The sequence below is a fragment of the Nerophis ophidion genome, linkage group LG19 (genome assembly GCF_033978795.1).
Source record: "Nerophis ophidion isolate RoL-2023_Sa linkage group LG19, RoL_Noph_v1.0, whole genome shotgun sequence".
NCBI classification, from domain to species: Eukaryota; Metazoa; Chordata; class Actinopteri; order Syngnathiformes; family Syngnathidae; genus Nerophis; species Nerophis ophidion.
Window position 1 is genome coordinate 14,713,732 of NC_084629.1, and position 26,659 is coordinate 14,740,390.

The 26,659-nt window shown below is 40.2% G+C and overlaps 1 protein-coding gene across 6 annotated transcripts in view; it reads left to right on the forward strand.

Annotated features, from left to right (window-relative positions):
• The window catches only part of st6gal2a (ST6 beta-galactosamide alpha-2,6-sialyltranferase 2a), a 188,053-nt gene that overhangs the window by 46,876 nt on the left and 114,518 nt on the right, over positions 1-26,659 (forward strand). For 2 of the 6 annotated variants that reach the window (XM_061879283.1, XM_061879282.1), the window contains exon 1: positions 17,020-17,298. The exons of the other annotated variants lie outside the window; for them this stretch is intronic. The gene's annotated coding sequence lies outside the window, so the exon portion shown is untranslated. Of the gene's footprint in view, positions 1-17,019; positions 17,299-26,659 lie in introns of those variants that run through there. 6 annotated transcript variants of the gene reach the window in all.

The following is a 26,659-nucleotide window of genomic DNA, read 5'->3' on the forward strand; positions in this document are numbered from 1 at the left end:
CTACCACCACCATGCTTGACGGTAGGGATGGTGTTCGTGGGATTAAAGGCCTCACCTTTTCTCCTCCAAACATATTGCTGGGTATTGTGGTCAAACAGCTCAGTTTTTGTTTCATCTGACCACAGAACTCCAGAAAGTCTTATCTCAGTCCATGTGATGCCAAATGAAACTCATTACGTTTCAATACAATACAGAAGAGGTGCTTTAAGACATGGCTAACTAGCTAGCCGCTAATAAAATAAGTTAAAAAAAAAGGAATATTATGTTTATAAACTCAGGAAATATGTCCCTGGCACATGAGGACTTTGAATATGACCAATGTCTGATCCTGTAACGACTTTGTATCGGATTGATACCCAAATTTGAGGTATCATCTAAAACGAATATAAAGTATCAAATAACAGAAGAATATGTGATTATTACATTTGAACATAAGTTTGGAAAAGAAAGCAGATATTAACAATAAATGAACAAGTGGATTAACAATTCATTTTCTACCACTTGTCCTTAATAATTTTGACAAAATAGTAGAATGGATATATATATGTTGCTGCATATTTCAGCAGACTAAATTAGGAGCCTTTGTTTGATTACTTACTAATAAAAGACAAGTTGTTAGGGGTGCATATTGTAGCGTCCAGGAAGAGTTAGTGCTGTAAAGGGTTCTGGATATTTGTTCTGTTGTGTTTACCATATTTCCTTGAATTGCCGCCGGGCATATAGTATGCGCCTGCCTAGAATTACTGCCGGGGCAAACTCGTTTCGCAAAATAATTTGCGCATGCTTAGCATTACCGCCGGCTCAGGATTAATGCCGGGTCAAACTCGTTTGGCAAAATATTATTTTTATTAGCGCATGTCTAGAATTTCCGCCGGGTCAAAGTCATTTCGCAAAATTATAAGCATATGCCTAGAATTTCTGCCCAGTCAAACTCGTCACGTCACGAGTCATCATTTTCAAAATGGAGGAGGCTGATTTCAATAATTTGAAATCTCATAAAGGGAAGAAGATTAAGAGCTATTCAGTAGGATTTAAGGTCCAAGCTATTGAATATGCTAAAAAGAACAGTAAGCAACTATGTTTTATTAAAATACCGTAGCTGCGTGTGTCAAATATGAGTCATTAAATGACTCCCGCCTCCTCGTGGTAGAGGCCGCTAGTGATCCTTCTTGCGACTACTCGGCTGCAGAAGAAGTGACAACAAGCAGCAAGAGTGAGCAGCGATCGTTTATTTTTTTCCTCTCGCTTGCACTTTTAACTTGGAGGATTACATATGTAAAATAAAACAGTTTTCTAAACTGGACTTTCAATCAAAGCAGGAGGTAATAAAGGAAGATCTCCATCGAGACAGAGACTTTTAAAACTGAAGAAATATAAGGAAGACTTCTATAAACAAGTTATCGATGCTTTTGATCAGAAGGAGCTGCGCATGGACTTCATTTAAAAGTAAAGGTAAGACCATAATAACAATTTTTTTAATTTAAATGTGCTTTTCATGATAGTATCCTTATGTCAAACTCAAATTTATAAGCGCAGGCCTACAATTACCGCATGCCTTTGATAAGCGCCGGTGTGAGAAGAGGTTTTCAAATAATTAACGCATGTTTGCCTTTACTGCATGCCTTAGGTAAACGCCAGAGTGAGAAGAGGTTGTAAATTAATTAGCGCCCCGGCGGCAATTCAAGGAAATACGGTATGTTGTGTTAAGGTGCAGATGTTCTCCCAAAATATGTTTTGTCATTCTTGTTTGGTGTGGGTTCACAGTGTGGCACATATTTGTAACAGTGTTAAAGTTGTTTATACGGCCACCCTCAGTGTGACCTGTAGGGCTGTTGACCAAGTATGCGTTGCATTCACTTGTGTGTGTGAAAACCGTAGATATTATGTGACTGAGCTGGCATGCAAACGCAGTGCCTTTAAGGCACGCCCCCAGTATTGTTGTCTGGGTGGAAATCGGGAGAAATTGGGAGAATAGTTGCCCTAGGAGATTTTCGGGAGGGGCACTGAAATTCGTGAGTCTCCGGGAAAATCGGCGCAACTGCTCTGTACCTCTCCCTACGTCCGTGTACAGCGGCGTTTTAAAAAGTCATAAATTGTACTTTTTGAAACTGATACCGATAATTTCCGATATTACATTTTAAAGACAGAATCAGACATACTTTATTAATCCCCGAGGGGAAAGTAAAATTAAAATCAATGCAGTTATCGGCCGATAATATCGGCACTCCGATATTATCAGACATCTCTATTTATTATCCTTATATTAATGTGGACCCGTTTTGTTAACAAATGAGTGAAATTGACATTTTGAGGGTGCATGTATTTATATCACATCATGCCGTTTACAAGCACAAATACGGTGTGAATCAGTCCGTGCTGTTCAATGTCATTGAGTGCTGTAAGTAAGATAAAAAGAACAAGAAATTTGTAAAACAACACAAATGGAGACATGTTTGCAAACACCAATGACATTGAATAGTCTACAGAAATTCATTTTCTAAGCCCCATTCAGTTAATAACTGCTGGTTCAATGTTAGGCTGAGCTTTTAGCAGATTTTTTCGTATTTTTTCTACAGACAGCATTTGGTGACTTCAAACAACAAGGCTATGAATTGATTCACACTGTTTTTTGCCTTTTGAAGGGTAGTGGAAAAACGGGAACATTTATCTTGAAAGTGTTATGATCCGCCGCCCGGATCATACATTGTCTTGGTTTTTGAGTACTTTTTGTGTTTCCTGATCAATTTTGGACTGTTCCAATCCCTAGTTGTGCACTTTTTTGTTTTATTCTCGTTAGTTGTTACCATGGTTTCACATTTGTTCCACCTGCTATGCTTTTGACACGCACCTGTGTTTTGATTTCTGCCTTAGTATTTAAGCCTGCCTTCTTCCTCAGTTCTTTCTGGACCCTTGTTTTGCTGTAAGCAATGTTCACGAGGTAACCATCTATGTCTTGTTCCATGCTAAGTTCTACTTTAGCTTCTTGTGCGCTCGGCACGTTTTGTTTTGGACTCTGAACTTACTGCTAATTAGCTTTAGCTTCCCGTGCATTTGGCACGTGCTTTTCTTTTGTTCATTTCGCCAGTTTTGTACCAGTATTATTTGTTATTAAATCATCTTACCTTCACGTTGTTGTCCGGAGTGTCCATGTTAGCTCTGTAGGAACGATCCCGCTGTAAAATGGGACCCCAACGTGACGGAAAGTCTTTAAAAAGTGCTTGGATTTGGCTATGGAAAAGGTGTGGGAACCCTGAATACAGCACTAGCATGGATTAATCCATCTTGTTAAAACTAACTGTTGAGAATATGTATTTATGTTAATCTTCCACATACAGTAATATAATATATCAAGGAACTTAAGTCAATTCCAATCTTTGTTACTAACTAAAATGACAGAATTTTCAATGGAACTCTTGTATTGGATTTCTTTACACTGTAATTAATACATGTAAACTCGCTTGGAAGTATAACGTACCGTCAAACCTCCCCCTGGGTATATTCTAAATGTAGACAGAGATGCTATATTCAGTCCCAGACAGGGTTAGACACTGTATTAGAGGATGTGGAACATAGAGAATATGAAATTAAATGCCTCCTTTTCATTTATACAATATTGGCTTTGTCACGACCCCCGTTTATTTCTCCAGCTGCTCGCCGTCTGCAGGCTATTCTTAACAGCTGCACTTTTGTGGTTGTGACTAGTGATGAACTGCCACGGACCCTTCAGAGGGATCGGACGCTGGCAGTAAAATGACACGTGGTAAAGGTTTATGCCCAACACGGTAATAATAAGAGCTTCTGAAGCAAACGCGGAGGCTGGCGTTCCTTTCAAGGCAGGCTTCATTAAGGGATGAGAAAGCCGCGGTCAATGGAGGGAGTAGTGAGTGCACGTCCTCAGCTTTGAATTGTAAGTAAGCTTTTGATGTCTGTCTTGCTTCTGCATCCTTGCACAGATCAACATTTTATACAGATATTCGCCCAATAGTTTCGCGAGGATATGCAGCTGTTCAAGGATATACGAAGGCACCTCGATTTATAAACCTAAATGGTTTTTGAACATTGTTTTTAAATCGAACAATAGATGGAGATAAAAACACTGTGTTTAAACACTCTCTGTAGGAGGATGTGATAGACTGTTTGGGCGTCTTTTCTTTTTTTATTTCTAAGAGAGCCCTGATTGGAATGTCAGAACTTTTCTCACATTAGATTGCTCAGACTGGAGGAGCTGGATTCCATCATTTCTCTTCTCCTTTTTTTTTTAAACAATCCCACCCACTGGGCACCGTATTGGGGGCAGTAGTGCAAATTGAGAAAGCAGACACACCAAAGATCAGGTTTGAACTTCCTTCCATTATTCACGCCCCTTTTTTTTGCTAGGACTCGGACGTGAATCTTGCATCATGTCTGAACTGCTGAGACACATACTCACAATGAAGGCTCCAGAAGGAAGCAGGGAAGGATGTGGGATTTGTAGCCGTTGAGTGATGTCATCCAGAGCAAGTGTGGGCCTGTTTGTCTTTGGACATGTTGGCACTTAAAAAAAAAAAAAAGTACTATGATTGCTTTCAAGCAAAGTATAGCACACTGACTGGGACTGCACAATTATTCACATTTTAATCATGATCGAGTTTCTAGCTGCCGCAACAATTTAGTAGTAGTAGTTAAAAGTAGGCTGTGGTGTAAAAAAAATGTATAGAGCTACAGGCCCCATGCAATGAGAAAAAGCTAAATTGTTAAAGCCCTACTGAAATGAGATTTTCTTATTTAAACGGGGAAAGCAGGTTCATTTCGCGATATTGCCATATTTTTGCTGGAAGGATTTAGTAGAGAACATCAACGATAAAGTTTGCAACTTTTGGTCGCTAATAAAAAAAGCTTTGCCTGTACTGGAAGTAGCAGACGATGTGCGCGTGACGTCACGGGTTTTAGGGCTCCTCACATCCTCACATTGTTTATAATCACAGCCACCAGCAGCAAGAGCGATTCGGACCGAGAAAGCGACGATTTCCCCATTAATTTGAGCGAGGATGAAAGATTCGTGGATGAGGAAAGTGAGAGTGAAGCACTAGAAAAAAATAAAAAGGCGAGTGCAGTGGGAGCGATTCAGATGTTATTAATGTTATTAGACACATTTACTAGGATAATTCTGGAAAATCCCTTATCTGTTGATTGTGTAAATAGTGTTGTAGTGAGATTATAAAGTCATACCTGAAAGTCGGAGGGCTGCAGTGACCGCCAGTGTCTCTGAGAGAGGCCAATGGAGGAGCCAAGATGACAGCTGCTGCAGGAGGACGCTAACTCTCCACAAGTCTCCGGTAAGAGCCGACTTAATATCACAATTTTCTCATCCAAAAACTTGCTGGTTGACATGTGGTAGAGAAACCTGTTCGCTAAAGCTTCACAACAAACAAAGAAACACCGGCTGTGTTTCGGTTGCTAAAGGCAGCTGCAATACACCGCTTTCCACCAACAGCATTTTTCTTTATAGTCTCCATTATTAATTCAACAAATTGCAAAATATTCAGCAACACAAATAGTTTGTAATTATGCGATGAAAAGAGACAACTTTTAGCTGTGAGTGGTGCTGGGCTAATATGTCCCCTCCAACCAATAACGTCACAAACACGTGTCATCATACCCATCATCATTCCGCGACGTTTTCAACAGGAAACTCCGCGGGAAATTTAAAATTGTAATTTAGTAAACTAAACCGGCCGTTTTGGCATGTGTTGCAATGTTAGTATTTCATCATTGATATATAAACTATCAGACTGCGTGGTCGGTAGTAGTGGGTTTCAGTAGGCCTTTAATACTAAAACTGAACAAAAACACTATTTGTCTTCAAATACCGAATATGTATAATGATTATTTAGCCGTTTTATTAGACTATTTCCACTGCAGGTAGATTAAAAAAATAAATGATTGCGATTAATAAACGTGGGGTTACCATTGACATGTTGTTGCCGGGCGGAATGCGGTGGAGACAAATTAAATGCAGACTAAGAATAAGTTAGTAGCATGAATTATCTTTGATTCATTTTCAGCATAATTGACTGTTGCTTGCAACCAACAGTGTTGTTACATTAACGATCCTACATTTAGCATGTTAGCGTTCTGTTTATCCAATGAAGCTTTAGAGCTTTGACAACTTTTCACTGTGGCACTTGCTCTGCCCAATCTGTTAGCATGTCAACTGTTAGCATGTTAGCATTCTATTTATCTAATGAGGCTTTTGCACTTCAACATCTTTTCACTTTGGCATATTCTTTTCCCAATCTGTTAGCATTCTATTCCTCTCATGAGGATTTAGCGCTTCGACAACTTTTCAATTAGGCACTTTCTTTGGTCAATCTGTTAGCATGTTAGCATTCTATTTCTCATGAGGCTTTAACACTTCAACTACAATTAGTTTCCTCAGTTCCCACATGTTTATTGAGTGTTGTTACAAGAAAATGTGATGTAACACAGTGGCGAACATGCCCTTTCCCAACTACTTTGGCACGTTTTGTTGATTATTATTTGCAAAAAAAAACAAGGTTTATGAGTTTGAACATCCAATATCTTGTCTTTTTAGTGCATTCAATTGAATATGGGTTGAAAAGGATTTGCAAATCATTGTATTCCGTTTATATTTACATCCAACACAATTTCCCAACTCATATGGAAACGGGGTTTGTATATATATATATATATATATATATATATATATATATATATATATATATATATATATATATATATATATATACATATATTTATTTTCATGTATATAATATGTATGTTCATCTATAAGATCTAGGGCTGCCAATTGTAGCCAAAGTACTAGTTAAGATTATTGTTATCAGTATTGAAATCATGATTACTGATTGTTAAGTAAAACAGTGTTGAGGTGTCAACGTAATACCATCATGTCATTTGTAATGTCTAATAAAAGGACTATAGATAAACGTTATCCATATATTTTGATACAAACATTAGTTGTTTTTTTTATTCCATAATATCAACTTGTCAGCTTTTTGTCATTACGTGATGCCTTCATCTATATTTTTACATTTTGATAGAGAGTAATTTTTAGTTTTATTTAGTTATGTACATCATGTAGAATGATGTATCGGGAAAGATCCATTATGAGTTTGAGCAGAAATATGTCGTATAGGAATTAACTATACACAATAAGACATTAACAAAAGGATGTCACATGAATGATTTTTGAAGTGACTTGAAAAAAACACAATTAATGTAAACAAAACCTTGGTTTTACTTTTTGATATCAAGATAAAACACAAAGCAGCTTGGCTAATGAAGATGACGTCTAATAAACAAGCTTTGTTCTTCTTCAACGCCTCCCGTAGTGTTTCAGTAAAACAGTATGGCCAACAAAAAAACCTGTAGTGATACCTCACACACGAATAAACGATCTTCACCCCCTGTGTGCAATTCGATGAGATGACAAAACATTATAGGTAGTATTGATGTTTATTTGATCACTGATACAGTTTGCAGTTAAATAAATCCAATCCAATCCACTTTATTTACATAGCAAATTTAAACAACAATAACGTTTCCAAAGTGCTGCACAACCATGTTAAAAACAATTGTAAAAAATACAATAAAATTAAAAAAATATATATATATATATTATGCTCCACCAATGACTGAATAAAAACAAAAAATAGATAAATATAAAACCTATAAAAACAAATATGATTAAAAACTATTTTAAAGGGTAAAATCAATTAAAACAGCTCTGTTGGTAGAGCGGCCGTGCCAGCAACTTGAGGGTTGCAGGTTCGATTCCCGCTTCCGCCATCCTAGTCACTGCCGTTGGGTCCTTGGGCAAGACACTTTACCCACCTGCTCCCAGTGCCACCCACACTGGTTTAAATGTAACTTAGATATTGGGTTTCACTATGTAAAAGCGCTTTGAGTCACTAGAGAAAAGCGCTATATAAATATAATTCACACTAATTCACACAAAATAGAAATCAAAGTGTATAAAAAACACAGAGGACAGAGGACCACACAACTCACGTAGTGTTAAAAGCCAAAGAATAAAAGTGGGTCTTAAGACGAGACTTAAAACACTCCACTGTGGAAGCAGTTTGAACATGGAGCAGCAGAGTGTTCCAGAGCTTAGGGCCGACCACAGAGAAGGCCCTGTCTCCCCTGGTCTTAAGTCTGGTCTTGGGCACCACGAGCTGGAGCTGGCTTTCGGACCTCAGAGCGCACGCAGGAATCTAAATTTGGATAAGGGCCGAGATATATTGAGGTGCCAGTCCATGTAAAGATTTAAAAACAAACAGCAATGTTTTAAAATCAATTCTAAAATGAACAGGGAGCCAGTGCAAACTCTGAAGAATTGGGGTTATATACTGGCGTTTCCTGGCCCCTGTTAAAAGTCTTGCTGCCGCGTTCTGGACTAACTGCAACCGGCAGAGAGATTTTTGGCTAATGCCAGCATAAAGTGCATTGCAGTAGTCCAGGCGACTTGAAATAAAAGCATCCCCGACTTGTTCAAAAAGTTTAAAAGTTAAAAACGGTTTAACCTTTACTAAAAGACGAAGGTGATAAAAACACGATTTTAAAACGCCATTGACTTGTTTGTCTAGTTTAAAATCGCTTTCTATAGTGACGCCAAGGCTGGTGACTTTGGGACGCACATAATTTTGCAATGGTCCCTATTCAGTGAGGGCCGGACCAAAAACTAAAATTTCCGTTTTTCCCTCATTCATTATTAAAAAATTCTGGGCTAACCAAGCCTTGACGTCGCATAGACAGTTAAGAAGAGGTGTCAGGGGGCCGTGGCTTAAAGGAGTGAGCATCCCAGTAAACAAAGTAAAAACTTTATAAACAAGTTGTGAAAACGTTCATGGCGCATCGCCTGCTGCAAAACATCAAATAGTTTTCTCTTTTGCTGTATAATTTAAGTGTGAGGACAATATTGTCCACACCTGTCTCCATCTAAACACAGCAGTGTGCTTTTAAACGCACGGCGGGAGGCGAGGGAATATGACGTTAAACCAAGCGCTTGGCCCCATTTACTCCGAGAGGAAAAAATCTCTGCAGCAAAGTCGGTGTCGTTGGTCCGCCATGATCATCAAGCCAAACACCGCTAGTGCGCACTCGCCTGACTTCGTGTTGCTGAAAATGCACGAATAAATGACGTTTTTTCGGTCATTAAAAAATTAAACAATATTACTAACCGTCGGGAATTATCGCAAATTATCATTATACCGTTTATTGTTACCCTGGGGATAGGTTGTTTGGCAACACTAAATTGGCCCTAGTGTGTGAATGTGAGTGTGAATGTTGTCTGTCTATCTGTGTTGGCCCTGCGATGAGGTGGCGACTTGTCCAGGGTGTACCCCGGCTTCCGCCCGATTGTAGCTGAGATAGGCGCCAGCGCCCCCCGCGACCCTAAAAGGGAATAAGCGGTAGAAAATGGATGGATGGCGTTTATTGTTACATCCCTCGTCTATTAACAAGTAAAAAGTCAAGGGTGGTCACAGTATGCTCTTGCCGCAAATGTTGCTAAATTTTTTGGGGCATTACAACATATGACAAAGGCGGCAGCGGCAAATGCAGTGGTGCCGCGGTAAAATTCGAGTGGCTGCACTTGGATTGATTGATGATTGATGACTACACTTATCTACTTTCTTTGTATACGTCAGTATTCCAAGTATTGACATTTTAGTACCCTGTGACTATCCATCCATCCATTTCCTACCGCTTATTCCCTTTGGGGTCGCGGATGCCTATCAGCTACAATCGGGCGGAAGGCGGCGTACACCCTGGACAAGTCGCCACTTCATCACAGGGCCTACCCTGTAACTATGCAGTGCTAATTGAAGTAGTGTATGACAACATGCGATGCTCATATTGTGCCTGCCAAACGCAGAGTGAGTCCGCTCTTTTTGCCTCGCGGCCACGTTACCTGTTTGTTTGGCACGGCTTCAGCTTCTCCTAAGTGAATATTAAAGGGGAGAAAAAAATGCTTTATTTTTGGAAGATGTGAGAACAGCCCCACTCTCGAGGCTTCAATATTTTATGAAGAACCCGGCCACTGCGTTGGTCAGTGTTTTAGTCGACAACATGTGCACACTGACTTATTAGGTACACAGTCTGCAGAAGGGACAGCTTGTTCCCCTCTTAGAAATAGTCATGGCCGTCACGGTACTGCGTTCTCTCGTAGTTCTTACGTTAAACTAAGAGAGCACAGTCTACCAAGTCAAATTATTTGTGTGTTAAAGGGGAATTGCACTTTTTGGGGGAATTTTGCCTGTCGTTCACAATCTGTCAAAGGAAAGCCAGCGATTCCCGAACGAGCTGGAGTGGTTGGTGTTGAATTGTTTAAATCAGGCAAGAAATGTTGAGGTAGTAAATGGTGTTAGGGAATTTTGGGAAAATCGGGAATGTTTTTGAAAATGGTAAAATACTTGAATGGTCTCAAATGAGTTGAAATGGTTGGTGCTGGAATTTTTCCAAAACGGTTGAGAAATGTTGAAGTAGTCCATCCATCCATTTCTATCTACCGCTTGTCCCTTTTGGGTTCGCGGGGGGTGCTGGAGCCTATCTCAACAGCACTCGGACGGAAGGTGGTGTACAGCTTGGACAAGTTGCCATCTCATCACAGGGCCAACACAGATGGACAGACAACATTCACACACTAGGGCCAATTTAGTGTTGCCAATCAACCTATCCCCAGGTGCATGTTTTTGGCGGTGGGAAGAAGCTGGAGTACCCAGAGGGAACCCACGCAGTCACGGAGAGAACATGCAAACTCCACACAGAAAGATCCCGAGCCTGGGATTGAACTCAGGACTACTCACATGCACTAACCCCTGTACCACTGTGCTGCTATGTTGAAGTAGTAACATTTTTATTTGCGAAATGGTATTACATAGGGGTGTAACGGTACTTGTATTTGTATTCAACCGTTTCGGTTAGGGGGTTTCGGTTCGGTACGGATGTGTACCGAACGACACGGACATATAAGTAGCGCACCGCACGTTGTGTAAACAATGCACACCGAGGCACCATTTATTGATTTACGTGGACCCCGACTTAAACAAGTTGAAACACTTATGGTCAATTGTACGGAATATGTACTGAACTGTGCAATCTACTAATAAAAGTTTCAATCAATCAAAAAAAAAACAACACATGGCATGCTAGCAACGACGGGGCTATGATTAACTGACCACACCTCCTCTTTACACGGGATATGTCCTCTTTGCGGAGCTGTCCAGGTGGGGTTTATTAAATGCGTCGAATGTCGGGTATTTTAAGTTAGGTTTGTGTATATTTTCAATGTACGTTCAGGGTTAAGAAGGGGTTAAAAGCAAAACAAAAAAGTGGTGCACGCAGCAACATTCGTGAGGGAGGGGCAGAGACAGAGAAAGCGAGAGAGTTATGATAAACGCGCATGAGTCGCCAGGCTCTGCTTTTTATCCATTGATTAATCAGATTTTATTTTTTATTATCTATAGCAGGGGTGTCAAAAGTGTGCCCCGAAGGCCATTTGCGGCCCACAGCTAATGTTTTAAAGGCCCACGGCACATTCTAAAAATACTATTAAAATAAACAAAAACATAAACAAAACTGAAATAAAAGTTTAAAGGATAAATGTAATTTAGAAAAAGTTTCAACGTTGACCAATAAAACAAAGCTGTTTTTTTTTTCTTTCAAATTGTCATTGCTCAAAACAAAATATTGAATCAAAATCAATTTTATCATGAATTATTGACCTATCCAAGTTTCCGATTACTTCACATCAAATATTTGTGAAGTGAAGTGAAGTGAATTATATTTATATAGCGCTTTTCTCAAGTGACTCAAAGCGCTTTACATAGTGAAACCCAATATCTAAGTTACATTTAAACCAGTGTGGGTGGCACTGGGAGCAGGTGGGTAAAGTGTCTTGCCCAAGGACACAACGACAGTGACTAGGATGGCTGAAGCGGGAATCGAACCTGCAACCCTCAAGTTGCTGGCACGGCCGCTCTACCAACCGAGCTATACCGCCCCAATATTTCACTAAGAAAAATATTTTTGGTGGAAGATTTAGCAAATTTGTTAAATAATCAAACATTGTATATTTTGTTGTTTTCTTACTGTACCGAAAATGAACCGAAACGTGACCTCTGAAGCGAGGTACGTACCGAACCAACATTTTTGTGTACTGTTACATACACCCCTAGTATTACAGAATTCGAGAAAACTGGGAATTTTTCCAGTTAAAAAAAAAAACAAAAACATTGTTTTTTGTCCTAATTAAGAGGAATGTTTTGACAGTGAAACGGTTGAAGTGGGTTGAAAAATGTGTGAGGCATAAACGACAGAAAAAAGGGTTTGAAAAAACGGCAATTAAAGTTAAAGTACCAATGATTGTCACACACACTAGGTGTGGCAAAATTACTCGCTACATTTGACCCATCACTCTTGACCACGCTCTGGGAGGTGAGGGGAGTAGTGAGCAGCAGCGGTGGCCCCGCTTTTTGGTGATTTAACCCCCAGTTCCAACCCTTGATGCTGAGTTCTAAGCAGGGAGGGAATGGGTCCCATTTTTATAGTTTTTGGTATGACTCGGCAGGGTTTTGAACACACGACCTACCGATCTCAGGGCGGACACTCTCACCACTAGGCCAGTGGTTCTCAACCTTCTTTCAGTGATAAACCCCCTGTGAACATTTTTTTAATTCAAGTACCCCCTAATCAGAGCAAAACATTTTTGGTTAAAAAAAAGAGATAAAGTAAAATACAGCTTTATCTATGTCATCAGTTTCTGATTCATTAAATTGTATAACAGTGCAAAATATTGCTCATTTGTAGTGGTCTTTCTTGAAGTATTTGGAAAAAAAGATACAAAAATAACTAAAAACTTGTTGAAAAATAAACAAGTTATTCAATTATAAATAAAGATTTCTACACATAGAAGTAATCATCAACTTAAAGTGCCCTCTTTGGGGATTGTAATAGAGATCCATCTGGATTCATCAACTTAATTTTAAACATTTCTCCACAAAAAAAGAAATCTTTAACATCAATATTTATGGAACATGTCCACAAAAAAATCTAGCTGTCAACACTGAATATTGCATTGTTGCATTTCTTTTCACAGTTTATGAACTTACTTTCATACTTTGGTGAAGTATTATTTAATAAATATATTTATAAAGGATTTTTAAATTGTTGCTATTTTTAGAATATTTTAAAAAAATCTCACGTACCCCTTGGCATACCTTCAAGTACCCGCAGGGGTACGCGTACCCCCATTTGAAAACCACTGCACTAGGCCACTAAGTAGGTAGGAATCCTGGGAATCACAGAGACAAGAAGACAAAAGTTTTTTGTTTTTTTTCGCTTTCTAACATGTAAAAATCAGCTTGTTCTTGGTGGCTAGCATTGCAGCTAATGTGAGCAATCAACTCTACCACAAAATTACTTTAAAAATGCATTCAAAAACTGCCAACAATACTTCCAATACATTCCGTAACCTGTATAATAACCAAACTGTAACAACATCGATATTGTAAGAGCGAACACAGAAGAACTCACATGAGCGTGCTACGATATTAGCCATAGAAGCTAACTACGGCAAGGGATAAGCAGTTTCTACGTCAGCACGAAACGCGTTTGAGTTTGTAATGCACAACACAATTCGATAGGACACCAATTTGTACTAAGTGAAAGAAATGAACAATCATATTACGGTATCTGTAAAGTATTAGCCCACATTTCATCTTTGGTTTGTACACAGCTAGCCAGACAGCGTTCGCCGTCTGTCATGATACACACATGTTGTGCTGCGTGTATCATGATCAACATAAAGTGTGACTCACTCGATGGACAGTTGTCTGTTTTTTGCTGGTTAGTGACGTTTTTCCCGCTTATGTTGAAATAGCTTGGCTTCAAGTTCCACATTTTGCAGCTTCAATTCACTTTCACCTCACTCTCTGCATCCGTCTGCTCCAACGTCTCCTCTTTCTCCGTGCTCGCTTCTATACCCAGCAGTTCATCCTCCATAAATTCAAGTTAAAAAAGATAAGGATGTACAAACCCCGTTTCAATGAGTTGGGAAATTGTGTTCGGTGCAAATATAAACGGAATACAATGATTTGCAAATCCTTTTCCACCCATATTCAGTTGAATGCACTACAAAGACAAGATATTTGATGTTCAAACTCATAAACTTTATATATTTTTTTAACTAATTAACTCAGAATTTCATGGCTGCAACACGTGCCAAAGTAGTTGGGAAAGGGCATGTTCACCACTTTGTTACATCACCTTTTCTTTTAACAACATTCAATAAACGTTTGGGAACTGAGGAAACTAATTGTTGAAGCTTTGAAAGTGGAATTCTTTCCCATTCTTTTATGTAGAGCTTCAGTCGTTCAACAGTCCGGGGTCTCCGCTGTCGTATTTTACGCTTCATAATGTGCCACACATTTTCGATGGGAGACAGGTCTGGACTGCAGGCGGGCCAGGAAACTACCCGCACTCTTTTTTTACAAAGCCACGCTGTTGTAACACTTGTCTTGCGGAAATAAGCAGGGGCGTCCATGATAACGTTGTTTGGATGACAACATATGTTGCTCCAAAACCTGTATGTACCTTTCAGCATTAATGATGCCTTCACAGATGTGTAAGTTACTCATGCCTTGGGCACTAATACACCCCAATACCATCACAGATACTGGCTTTTGAACTTTGCGCATATAACAATCCGAATGTTTTTTTCCTCTTTGTTCTGGAGGACATCACGTCCAGGCATCACGTTTCCAAATATAATTCGAAATGTGGACTCGTCAGACCACAGAACCCCTTTCCACATTGCATCAGTCCATCTTACATGAGCTAAGGCCCAGCCAAGCCGGCGGCGTTTCAGAATATTGTTTATAAATGGGTTTGAATTTTGCATAGTAGAGTTTTAACTTGCACTTACAGATGTAGCGACCATCTATAGTTACTGACAGTGGTTTTATGAAGTGTTATTGAGCACATGTGGTGATATCCTTTACACACTGATGTCGGTTTTTGATGCAGTACCGCCTGAGTGATCAAAAGTCCGTAATATCATCGCTTACGTGCTGTGATTTCTCTAGATTCTCTGAACTTTTTGATGATTTTACGGACCGTAGATGGTAAGATCCTTAAATTCCTTGCAATAGCTCGTTGAGAAATGTTGTTCTAAAACTGTTTGACAATTTGCTTACAAAGTGGTGACCCTCACCCCATCCTTGTTTGTGAATTAGCATTTCATGGAAGCTGCTTTTATACCCAATTATGGCACCCAACTGTTCCCAATTAGCCTGCACACCTGTGGGAGGTTCCTTATAAGTGTTGGATGAGCATACCTCACCTTTATCAGTCATTATAGCCACCTTTGCCAACTTCTTTGTCACGTGTTGCTGGCATCAAAGTCATAATTAATGAAAGAAAAGAAAGAAAGAATACATTTAGTAAGAAAAGTTACAGTACTTTATTGAAACATATCACAGTAGTATTCTACTACAGAGTCACTCCTCACAAAAGGCCAAATATTTGTTGGCAGACTCTGTTGCATGTGGTTTTAATTTTCTGACAAATTGTCACAGCAAGCAGCTGCAATTAATCGGCGGCAATCAACACACCTGAAGCTGATGATGAGACCTGCCTTCTTAAGCCAGCACAGCCTGCTATCTGGTGCCAGAACATAGTTTTGTACAACCGCCGTTCCCTCGTCAACAAACTGCGTGTCTCCTCTCCCCGTTTTCCCTCTGCTTCCCTGACTGCCTCTTGGATCTCGACCTCCCGCCTGGACACAGACAGGGGCGGTACAGCTCGGTTGGTAGAGTGACCGTGCCAGCAACTTGAGGGTTCCAGGTTTGATCCCCGCTTCCCGTTGTGTCCTTGGGCAAGACACTTTACCCACCTGCTTCCAGTGCCACCCACACTGGTTTAAATATAACTTACATATTGGGTTTCACTATGCAAAGCGCTTTGAGTCACTAGAGAAAAGAGCTATATAAATATGATTCACTTCATTTCACTTCACGGTTGACGCCTCGCTATCGCCCCCAACTTCCTGACTTTGCTCACGGACCTAAGAGCCTGCCTCGCCCCTATTAGACTTCCGGACCTCTTGTTCAACACTACCACTAACACACTACAGTTAATTCACACACATAGTCACACTACACACATCTTGGATTAGTACACACACTTCATTTATTGTTGATGTATATATATATATATATATAATGTGTGTATATATATATATATATATATATATATATATATATATATATATATATATATATGTATGTATGTATGTATGTGTATATATATATATGTATGTATGTGTATATATATATATATATATATATATATATATATATATATATATATAGTTAAATACTATGTCCCTCCTGCCTGTGCCGTCTCCTTCCTCCTGTACACATAACACAAATAGGGTTATGAAACCACAAAGTTTGTCTGCCTGCCATAAGTGACGTTGACTTGAAATTTCTCCAATAACTCAACACTGTTCTACCAAAAACCCAACGTACAGTAACTTTAGGGTGTTTCGGCATATAAATGGGTTGTACTTGTATAGCGCTTTTCTACCTTCAAGGTACTCAAAGCGCTTTGACACTACTTCCACATTTACCCATTCACACACACATTCACACACTGATGGAGGGAGCTGCCCTGCAAGGCGCCAACCAGCACCCATCAGGAGCAAAGGTGAAGTGTCTTCCTCAGGACACAACGGACGTGACGATGTTGGTACTAGGTGGGATTTGAACCAGGGACCCTCGGGTTGCGCACGGCCACTCTTCCACTGCGCCAATCACACTAGGAAGTTAGTCTACACCTTTAGGGGACGGACAAGCATATAATTGTAAAATTTACGCAAAACCGGTTGAAAAACATGGTGTCATTAACCCTCCGTGACAGTGGTTGGACTTGTGTTGTTTGACTTGTACATGGTGCTATTTACACTTCCAGTTTTCCGTTTTTCACTTCCTGTGTGGGTTTTTCCCTTTACGCCTGAGCTCTTGTTCTCACACCTGTTTGGAAAATCCTAACACACCTGTTCTTTGTTGACAAACCGGGTCCTATTTATTGCAGCCCTGCCCTGTACTCTGAAGACTCTCTTCTGCCGAGAGAGTATTTTCCTATGAAGACGATTTGCATTTTTTTTGTGCAAATTTTTGGCCCTGCGATGAGGTGGCGACTTGTCCAGGGTGCACGCCGCCTTCAGCCCAATTGTAGCTGAGATAGGCACCGGCGCCCCCCGCGACCCCAAAGGTAATACACGGTAGAAAATGGATGGATGGATATATACTTTTACCTCAGTCTGCCGTTATCTGCATCCTTGGGGTCACGCTGCAAACTCCGCTTCCCGGCTGCCTTCAACAAAATTGTTTTTTCACTGGCACTGGTAGGACTTGGTAAGGTATTGACTGTTTGCTTAATGATTATATACCTTTGGGGATATCTGTGTTAAATGTGGCTGTGCCAGCAACCTGAGGGTTCCTGGTTCGATCCCCGCCTTCTACAAAACTCTTCACATCCGTTGTGTCCTTGAGCAAGGCACTTCACCCTTGCTCCTAATGGGTCGTGGTTGGAGCCTTGCTGCTCTCATCAGTGTGTGAATGTTTGTGTGAATGGGTGAATGTAGAAATAGTGTCAAAGTGCTTTGAGTATCGTATTTTTCGGATTATAAATCGCTCCGGAGTATACGTCGCACCGGCCGAAAATGCATAATAAAAAAGGAAAAAAACCACATATATATACGTCGCACTGGAGAATAAGTCACATTTTGGGGGGAAATTTATTTGATAATATCCAACACCAAGAATAGACATTTGAAAGGCAATTTAAAATAAAGAATAGTGAACAACAGGCTGAATAAGTGTACATTATATGACGCATCAATAACCAACGGAGAACGTGCCTGGTATGGTAACGTAACATATTACGGTAAGAGTCATTCAAATAACTATAACATATAGAACATGCTATAAGTTAACCAAACAATCGTGTCATTCCTAATCGATAAATCCGATGAAATCTTCCTCGATGTCGCTTCTAAACAACTCTGCCAACTCCAAAGGTATGCGCCGCTTCCTCTTCTCCTTTTCTGCTGCATATTTCACTATGTCCAGCTTGTAATCGGCAGTACACGATTTCCTTTTTTGGTCCAATTTTTGTTCAGTCCTTTTCAGTTTTTATAAGTCACCGCCAACGAAGAAATGAACCATTTTAATAACTACGGCAGTAGCATATAGCAGTTAGCAGTTAGCATTCCATGACACACAATGCACTTCTGCCATGACCCTCCCCGCCGATTGCTGACGTGTGTGTGACGATTTCTGACATTTTCTTCGTCTCTTCCGCGAATGAGATAAATAATAATATTTGATATTTTACGGTAATGTGTTAATAATTTCACACATAAATCGCTCCGGATTATATGTCGCACCCAAACTATGGAAAAAACTGACTTATAGGTACCTTGAAGGTAGAAAAGTGCGATACAAGTATAACCCATTTACCATTTGTATCCTGGCTCCCTTTTTTTGGTGGGTCTGAAAATAAACCACATCTCCCAGAATCCTCTGCACAGCGAGGGTCTGCAATGTGGAGGCGTAGAATGAAAGCAGGAAGTGAAGTGTGTTCCATTTCGTAGTAGATAGAGGATTTTTTTTTTTTTCAAAGTCTGTTTATAACTTTTTAAGTTATTTTGCTTACAGACAGACAGACAAACCCTGGCGAAAACAACCTTTGTGGTGGCGGTAATAAAGCGCATTCTGTTCGTCTCGAGTGTTCCGCCCCAAAACAGACTCGTCCAATGCATGTGGTGGCGAGAGAAAGTAACTGCTGCACACCGAAGCTACTTGATTAGCTATCATTACCTGGAAAAAAAAAAAGTTCACTGTAGAGGACACTGCTATTCAGAAAGTAAAAGTTGAGGGACACAGTGGATGTTGCCATACAATTTTGCACCTAAAATACTTGCTTGTAGTAATAAATATGATTAGAACATTTTAACATTATGTTTGTGTTCAGTTAGAGTAAGTGTTTTCATCCTAAACCATTAGAGTAAGTGTTTTTATTCTAAACCAGGGGTGTCAAACGTACGGAACAGGTTTTATCCGGCCCGCGGGATGAGTTTGCAAAGTATAAAAATTAGCTAAAATTTTTGATGGTCTAAATGTCGCAATAGCAATTCTTTAATAAAGTCTTTGTACAAATACAACATTAATATTGTACTGTGGCCTTAATATCATGATCAAGTTTAGGTTCAAGTTTAATTTATTCAGACATTTAAACATTTGAAAGAAAACAATATCGTACCGGGAGATTTTGATATTGATACATCCCTATTTTTATTTTCCTGAAGGAACTCTCCTTCAGGAATCAATAAAATACTATCTATCTCATGTCGAGTAAATAATTTTAAGACCTACAACTGTCAATGGCAGAATTGTTATATAAATATCACCACCAGGCCCCCAGGGTTTGTTTTAAGTTTTGTTGGTACCTATGTAGATCCAAAGTATATAAAAACAGGTATCATAATAGGGCCACTGTAGTATTTTCCAATCCGTTAGCAAACCAGTTGTCAGCATTTCATCTATTCAAAAGGTCGACCTTAGCACATTGTGTACTTATGTGCTATCTTGCTATGTTATCATATTCTGTTAGCATGTAGCATTTTTAGCATTTTTACCATGAATTGATTAACGTGGACCCCGACTTAAACAAGTTGAAAAACTTATTCGGGTGTTACCATTTAGTGGTCAATTGTACGGAATATGTACTGTACTGTGCAATCTACTAATAAAAGTATCAATCAATCAATCAATAGTATTCAAAGTTGAAATGGTACCTTACTAGAGAGGATCATGTAAACTCAATATGGGTACTTTTACCATGTCAGCATTCTATTTCACCTACGAACAAATGGCTATAATTACTCTGATTTTTAACTCACTATTTTCCATGCACTAAATGTGTCTGATTTATCCAATAATTTGGTTTCTTCTATTTTCACACGTACATGTAAATTTCATAGTTGACATATGCGGATGTTAAATACAAACCCCGTTTCCATATGAGTTGGGAAATTGTGTTAGATGTAAATATAAACGGACTACAATGATTTGCAAATCCTTTTCAACCCATATTCAATTGAATGCACTACAAAGACAAGATATTTGATGTTCAAACTCATAAACTTTATTTTCTTTTGCAAATAATAATTTAACTTTGAATTTTTTCGCTTCAACACGTGCCAAAGTAGTTGGGAAAGGGCATGTTCACCACTGTGTTACATCACCTTTTCTTTTAAAAACACTCAATAAACGTTTTGGGAACTGAGGAAACTAATTGTTGAAGCTTTGAAAGTGGAATTCTTTCTCATTCTTGTTTAATGTAGAGCTTCAGTCGTTCAACAGTCCGGGGTCTCCGCTGGTGTATTTTACGCTTCATAATGCACCACACATTATGGCTTGGTATTGTCTTGCTGAAATAAGCAGGGGCATCCATGATAATGTTGCTTGGATGACAACATATATTGCTCCAAAACCTGTATTGACCAGTCAGCATTAATGATGCCTTCACGGATGTGTAAGTTACCCATGCCTTGGGCACTAATACACCTCCATACCATCACAGATGCTGGCTTTTGAACTTTGTGCCTATAACAATCCGTATGGTTATTTTCCTCTTTGTTCCGCAGGACACCACGTCCAAAGTTTCCAAATATAATTTGAAATGTGGACTCGTCAGACCACAGAACACTTTTCCACTTTGCATCAGTCCATCTGAGATGAGCTCGGGCCCAGCGAAGCCAGCGGCGTTCCTTGGTGTTGTTGATAAATGGGTTTTGCTTTGCATAGTAGAGTTTTAACTTGCACTTACAGATGTAGCGACCAACTGTAGTTACTGACAGTGGTTTTGTGAAGTGTTCCTGAGCCCATGTGGTGATATCCTTTACACACTGATGTCTGTTTTTGATGCAGTACTGCCTGAGGGATCAAAAGTCCGTAATATCATCGCTTACGTGCAGTGATTTCTCCAGATTCTCTGAACCTTTTGATGACTTTACGGACCGTAGATGGTAAAATCACTAAATTCCTTGCAATAGCTCGTTGAGAAATGTTGTTCTAAAACTGTTCGACAATTTGCTTACAAATTGGTGACCATCGCCCCATCCTTGTTTGTGAATGACTTAGCATTTCATGAAAGCGGTTTTTAGACCCAATCAAGTTACCCACATATTCCCAATTAGCCTGCACACCTGTGGGATGTTCCAAATAAGTGTTTGATGAGTATTTTTCAACTTTATCAGTATTTATTGCCACATTTCCCAACTTCTTTGTCACGTGTTGCTGGCATCAAATTCTAAAGTTAATGATTATTTGGGTTGAAAATGATTTGCAAATCATAGTATTCCGTTTATATTTACATCTAACACAATTTCCCAACTCATATGGAAACAAGGTTTGTAGCAGACTGCTTCTAGAAATGATCTTACACTGCTTACCAAGAAGGTTTCGGAGCGGTTGCGGGTCCGAAGCAAAGAAAGACTGGCGTGAGAGTTGTTTCGAAGGAAATTTTGCATGGAGAATCATGGAAACAAAATGTTCGAATGTCGTGGAGTGTGGATTGATGGAAGGAGTTTTATACTCAAAGGAAAAGATTCTTTGTGTCCTTGCCGATACTCTTTCAGATGATTGAAGGTTGCTATTGTGGACAAGCTCGCCCGTTGTGTGGAATACAGAGTTATTGCGAATAAGTTTAGAAGGCACAAATGCAGCGTGGAGAGGTTTATGTACGATTCGTACATTTCACTTTTGAATCAATACGATACCAATTCCAGTACTCAGCAATACCAATTTTTGGTGCTGTCTGTTCATGTGTTAATAAATGTTAATTTGTTTGATAATAGATGTATAATTTTTAATTCAACAATTATCAGTGAGCTACTGTTAACTCTGCTCTCCAGTCATTGTATCTTGATTCCTTACATGTCGAAGTCTCATTTGCAAGCCCTATATAGTAGACTTTGCATGCAGTTGTAATTCGAAGATGTTAGATGGCAGTAGTGTATAGGCTACAGTGTTTTGTTTAGTCAGGCACTCGTCTTGGCCGTTAAGATTAATCTAGTCTTTTGTTGGGCCCTGAAAAGTGTTGAACTGTAAATATTGTCCATACATCCATTTTCTACCGCTTGTCCCTTTTTTTTGGGGGTCGTGGGGGTTGCTAGAGCCTATCTCAGGCGAGGTACACCCTGGACAAGTCGCCACCTCATCAAATGGCCAACAAAGATAGACAGACAACATTCACACATTCACACACTAGGTCCAATTTAGTGTTGCCAATCAACCTATCCCCAGGTGCATGTCGTTGGAAGTGGGAGGAAGCCGGAGTACCCGGAAGGAACCCACTCAGTCACGGGGAGAACATGCAAACTCCACACAGAAAGATCCCGGAATTGAACTCAGGACTACTCTCCCGTCCAAAGGCAAAACCCAGTAACTCAATTTTGGTGAAAACTGAGCTGATAATAATTTTGGAGTTCCTAGGTGATATGCTTTACATTAGTGTATGCGATATTGTAATTTGTTCCGTAAGTAAGCTGTTATGCGCATGGCAGGACCTAGCAACTACCACATAACCACGTAGATACAACAGAAAAACCTAGTATCTCAAGGGACCAATGAAAGCTTCTTTGTCAGTCGCCTTATTGTCTTTAATGAGACATTTGCACGAATGGGGGCCGACGGTCAACCTGATTATGTGATATTATGGCACGAGGGGATATTTGGAAGATTGGCCCAGGACCTTCATTAAATGTATTGTTCTTGATTCTTCCCCTTGCATACTCTTTTGGGCAGATAACTGTGGAGGTCAAAATAAAAACTGGACGCTGTACACGGTTTTTGCCCAATGTGCAAACGCAGAATGGGGCCCACCCAAGATTGTGATAAAATATCTGGAGAAGGGCACACGTGTGGTTCATGAGAGCAGATTCAATCCATGGCTCAATCGGCAAGAAAATGAAAGCTGAAGAAAACATCTATACGTTTGATGACTTTGTAGATCTTTGTAAGACAACATCAAGATAGATTGGTTTTCCTTTGTTTTCTCAAAATCAGCTAGAAGTGAGTTACTAGGTTTTGCCTTTGGACGGGACAACTCTTGACCTTCGTATTGTTCCACCGTGCTACCTCTGTAAATATCCGTTCGATTGTAACATTAGCTGTAGTTTTCATTACCGAATTTGAAGGTCAGACACGCTTGCTTTATTAGCATGGAAAATTGCAACATTACCTAGAGGCAGTTTGGCCGAGTGCGCTCTGAGTGCCACAGTTGGAATTTTTAATGAATCGATCCCGGTAGCATTGACGGAATTCGTTCGCTACCGAATTTGGTATACATCCCTAGTTGTAGACAGTTAATTTCAAGCCTTTGCTTAAACATTTTAAACACATCAAAGCTCAACTGGAGGACTTTTAAAACAACTTTTTCTTACCTCCCTCACACCTGGTGCGAGGGAGAACCTCCCTGCGGGCACTGACAGCCACTCATTATTTCAAAGTCGTAAAAATGCCGCACATCCTGTAGCTGCGGTGCGACAGGTGTTACTGCTATCATTTTTTTAAAGGATCATTACACAATAGTCTACTCTGTTGATAACTGATGACTAGTCAGAATGTTGCTCGGCTCCAAGCACAGATGATGGAAGAAGAACTGGAATGGTTTCTCTGCAATGTTTTTCTTTGGTGGTATGGCTCTAGTCTGGGACGTATGGAAAGCACATCAGCAAAGACCTCCCCTTAGGAATCCTCTCTCGCATAGAGTCATTTCATTTCAACTGAAGTAGAATGACATCCATTGGTTAGCGCCGGTGAAAAGGGGGGTTCTCCGGCTTCCTCCCAACATGTATCGTAGGCTGTAAAGCTGCCACTGTGATTGACTGATGATCTGTCCAAGGTTTACCCCCACCCTTCGTCCATCGTCAGCTGGGATATTCCTGTAACTCTGCACAAGAAATATGGAAAATTAATACATGGATGAATAGAATAACTTCCTTGAAGATAGAAGAACAAACATTTTGGCTTCTAGTAAAGACCTACCTGTCTATGGTCCATTTGTAGCACGGTTTGAGCTCACCTCCACCGCATTTCACGGTTCAGGGTAGTTTATACAAATTAGGCTGATAATAGAGGACTGGTTTCATATGTTTTTACATTGCTATTACTTAAATGAACAGGGACAAGCAGTAGAAAATGGATGGATGGATGGACTACTTAAATAAACAGACAATATTAGATCAGAATTCAATGACTGTTAGCGCCGGTGAAAAGGGGGGGTTCTCCGGTTTGATCCTGGGCTTCCTCCCAATATGTATTTTAGACTGTACATCTGCCACTGAAATTGACTGATGATTAGTCTAAGGTTTACCCCCAACCTTTGTCCATCGTCAGCTGGGATAGGCTCCTGTAACTCTGCACAAGGAGTATAGAAAATTAATACGTGGCTGGATGGAATAACTCCCTTGAAGATAGAAGCACAAACATTTTGGCTTCTAGTAAAGCCCTACCTGTCTATGGTCCATTTGTAGCACGGTTTGAGCTCACGCTACAGCGAGCTGTCCACGGGACAATGTAACTTTCTAGGCCCTTTTCCACCAAAAGTTCAGAATAAGTTCCTGGAACCTTAGGTCGCTGTAGACATCTGTTGTTTGTGTTTCCACCGCATTTCACGGTTCAGGGTAGTTTATACAAATTAGGCTGATAATGGAGGACTGGTTTCACATATTTTTACATTGATATTACTTAAATAAACAGGGACAAGCAGTAGAAAATGGATGGATGGATGGACTACTTAAATAAACAGACAATATTAGGTCAGAGTTCAATGACTGTTAGCGCCGGTGTAAAGGGGGGGTTCTCCGGTTTGATCCTGGGCTTCCTCCCAATATGTATTTTAGGCTGTACATCTGCCACTGAAATTGACTGATGATTAGTCTAAGGTTTACCCCCAACCTTTGTCCATCGTCAGCTGGGATAGGCTCCTGTAACTCTGCACAAGAAGTATGGAAAATTAATACGTGGCTGGATGGAATAACTCCCTTGAAGATAGAAGCACAAACATTTTGGCTTCTAGTAAAGCCCTACCTGTCTATGGTCCATTTGTAGCACGGTTTGAGCTCACGCTACAGCGAGCTGTCCACGGGACAATGTAACTTTCTAGGCCCTTTTCCACCAAAAGTTCAGAATAAGTTCCTGGAACCTTAGGTCGCTGTAGACATCTGTTGTTTGTGTTTACACCGCATTTCACGGTTCAGGGTAGTTTATACAAATTAGGCTGATAATGGAGGACTGGTTTCACATATTTTTACATTGATATTACTTAAATAAACAGGGACAAGCAGTAGAAAATGGATGGATGGATGGACTACTTAAATAAACAGACAATATTAGGTCAGAGTTCAATGACTGTTAGCGCCGGTGTAAAGGGGGGGTTCTCCGGTTTGATCCTGGGCTTCCTCCCAACATGTATTTTAGGCAGTACATCCGCGACTGAAATTGACTGATGATTAGTCCAAGGTTTACCCCCAATCTTTGTCCATCGTCAGCTGGGATAGGCTCCTGTAACTCTGCACAAGAAGTATGGAAAATTAATACGTGGCTGGATGGAATAACTCCCTTGAAGATAGAAGCACAAACATTTTGGCTTCTAGTAAAGCCCTACCTGTCTATGGTCCATTTGTAGCACGGTTTGAGCTCACGCTACAGCGAGCTGTCCACGGGACAATATAACTTTCTAGGCCCTTTTCCACCAAAAATTCAGAATAAGTTCCTGGAACCTTAGGTCGCTGTAGACATCTGTTGTTTGTGTTTCCACAGCATTTCACGGCTGTCCACGTAACTTTCTAGGCCCTTTCCAACCAAAAGTTCAGAAACTTGAAGTTCTTAGAACTTTAGGTTACTGTAGACTTCTGTTTGTGTTTCCACCGCATTTCACAGTTCAGGGTAGGTATTACAAATTGGGCTGATAATGGAGGACTGGTTCACGCTCGCAACCTGATTGCTGTGAGGTGAGAGGAACTAAAAATAATTTTACAACTAGGACCGAATGTTCGGCTTTTGGGTGGAATTTCAGGAAAACCTAAAATGCACAATGTCCTAATATGGACTTTTGACTGTGTATGTCAAATATTGTTACTTAGCTGTTTCAGTACTTTTTGCACAGCTTGCTGATCTCTAACTAGAAACCGAACCACACATTTCATAATTGGTGTGGCGGGGTAAGGAGACGACACCACGGCAGGAATCGGTTCAATAGGTTTATTGCACTTAAATGATAAATAAATAAATGGGTTGTACTTGTATAGCGCTTTTCTACCTTCAAGGTACTCAAAGCGCTTTGACACTACTTCCACATTTACCCATTCACACACACATTCACACACTGATGGAGGGAGCTGCCATGCAAGGCGCTAACCAGCACCCATCAGGAGCAAGGGTGAAGTGTCTTGCTCAGGACACAACGGACGTGACGAGGTTGGTACTAGGCGGGATTTGAACCAGGGACCCTCGGGTTGGGGACGGCCACTCCCCCACTGCGCCACGCCGTCCCTACTTGATGA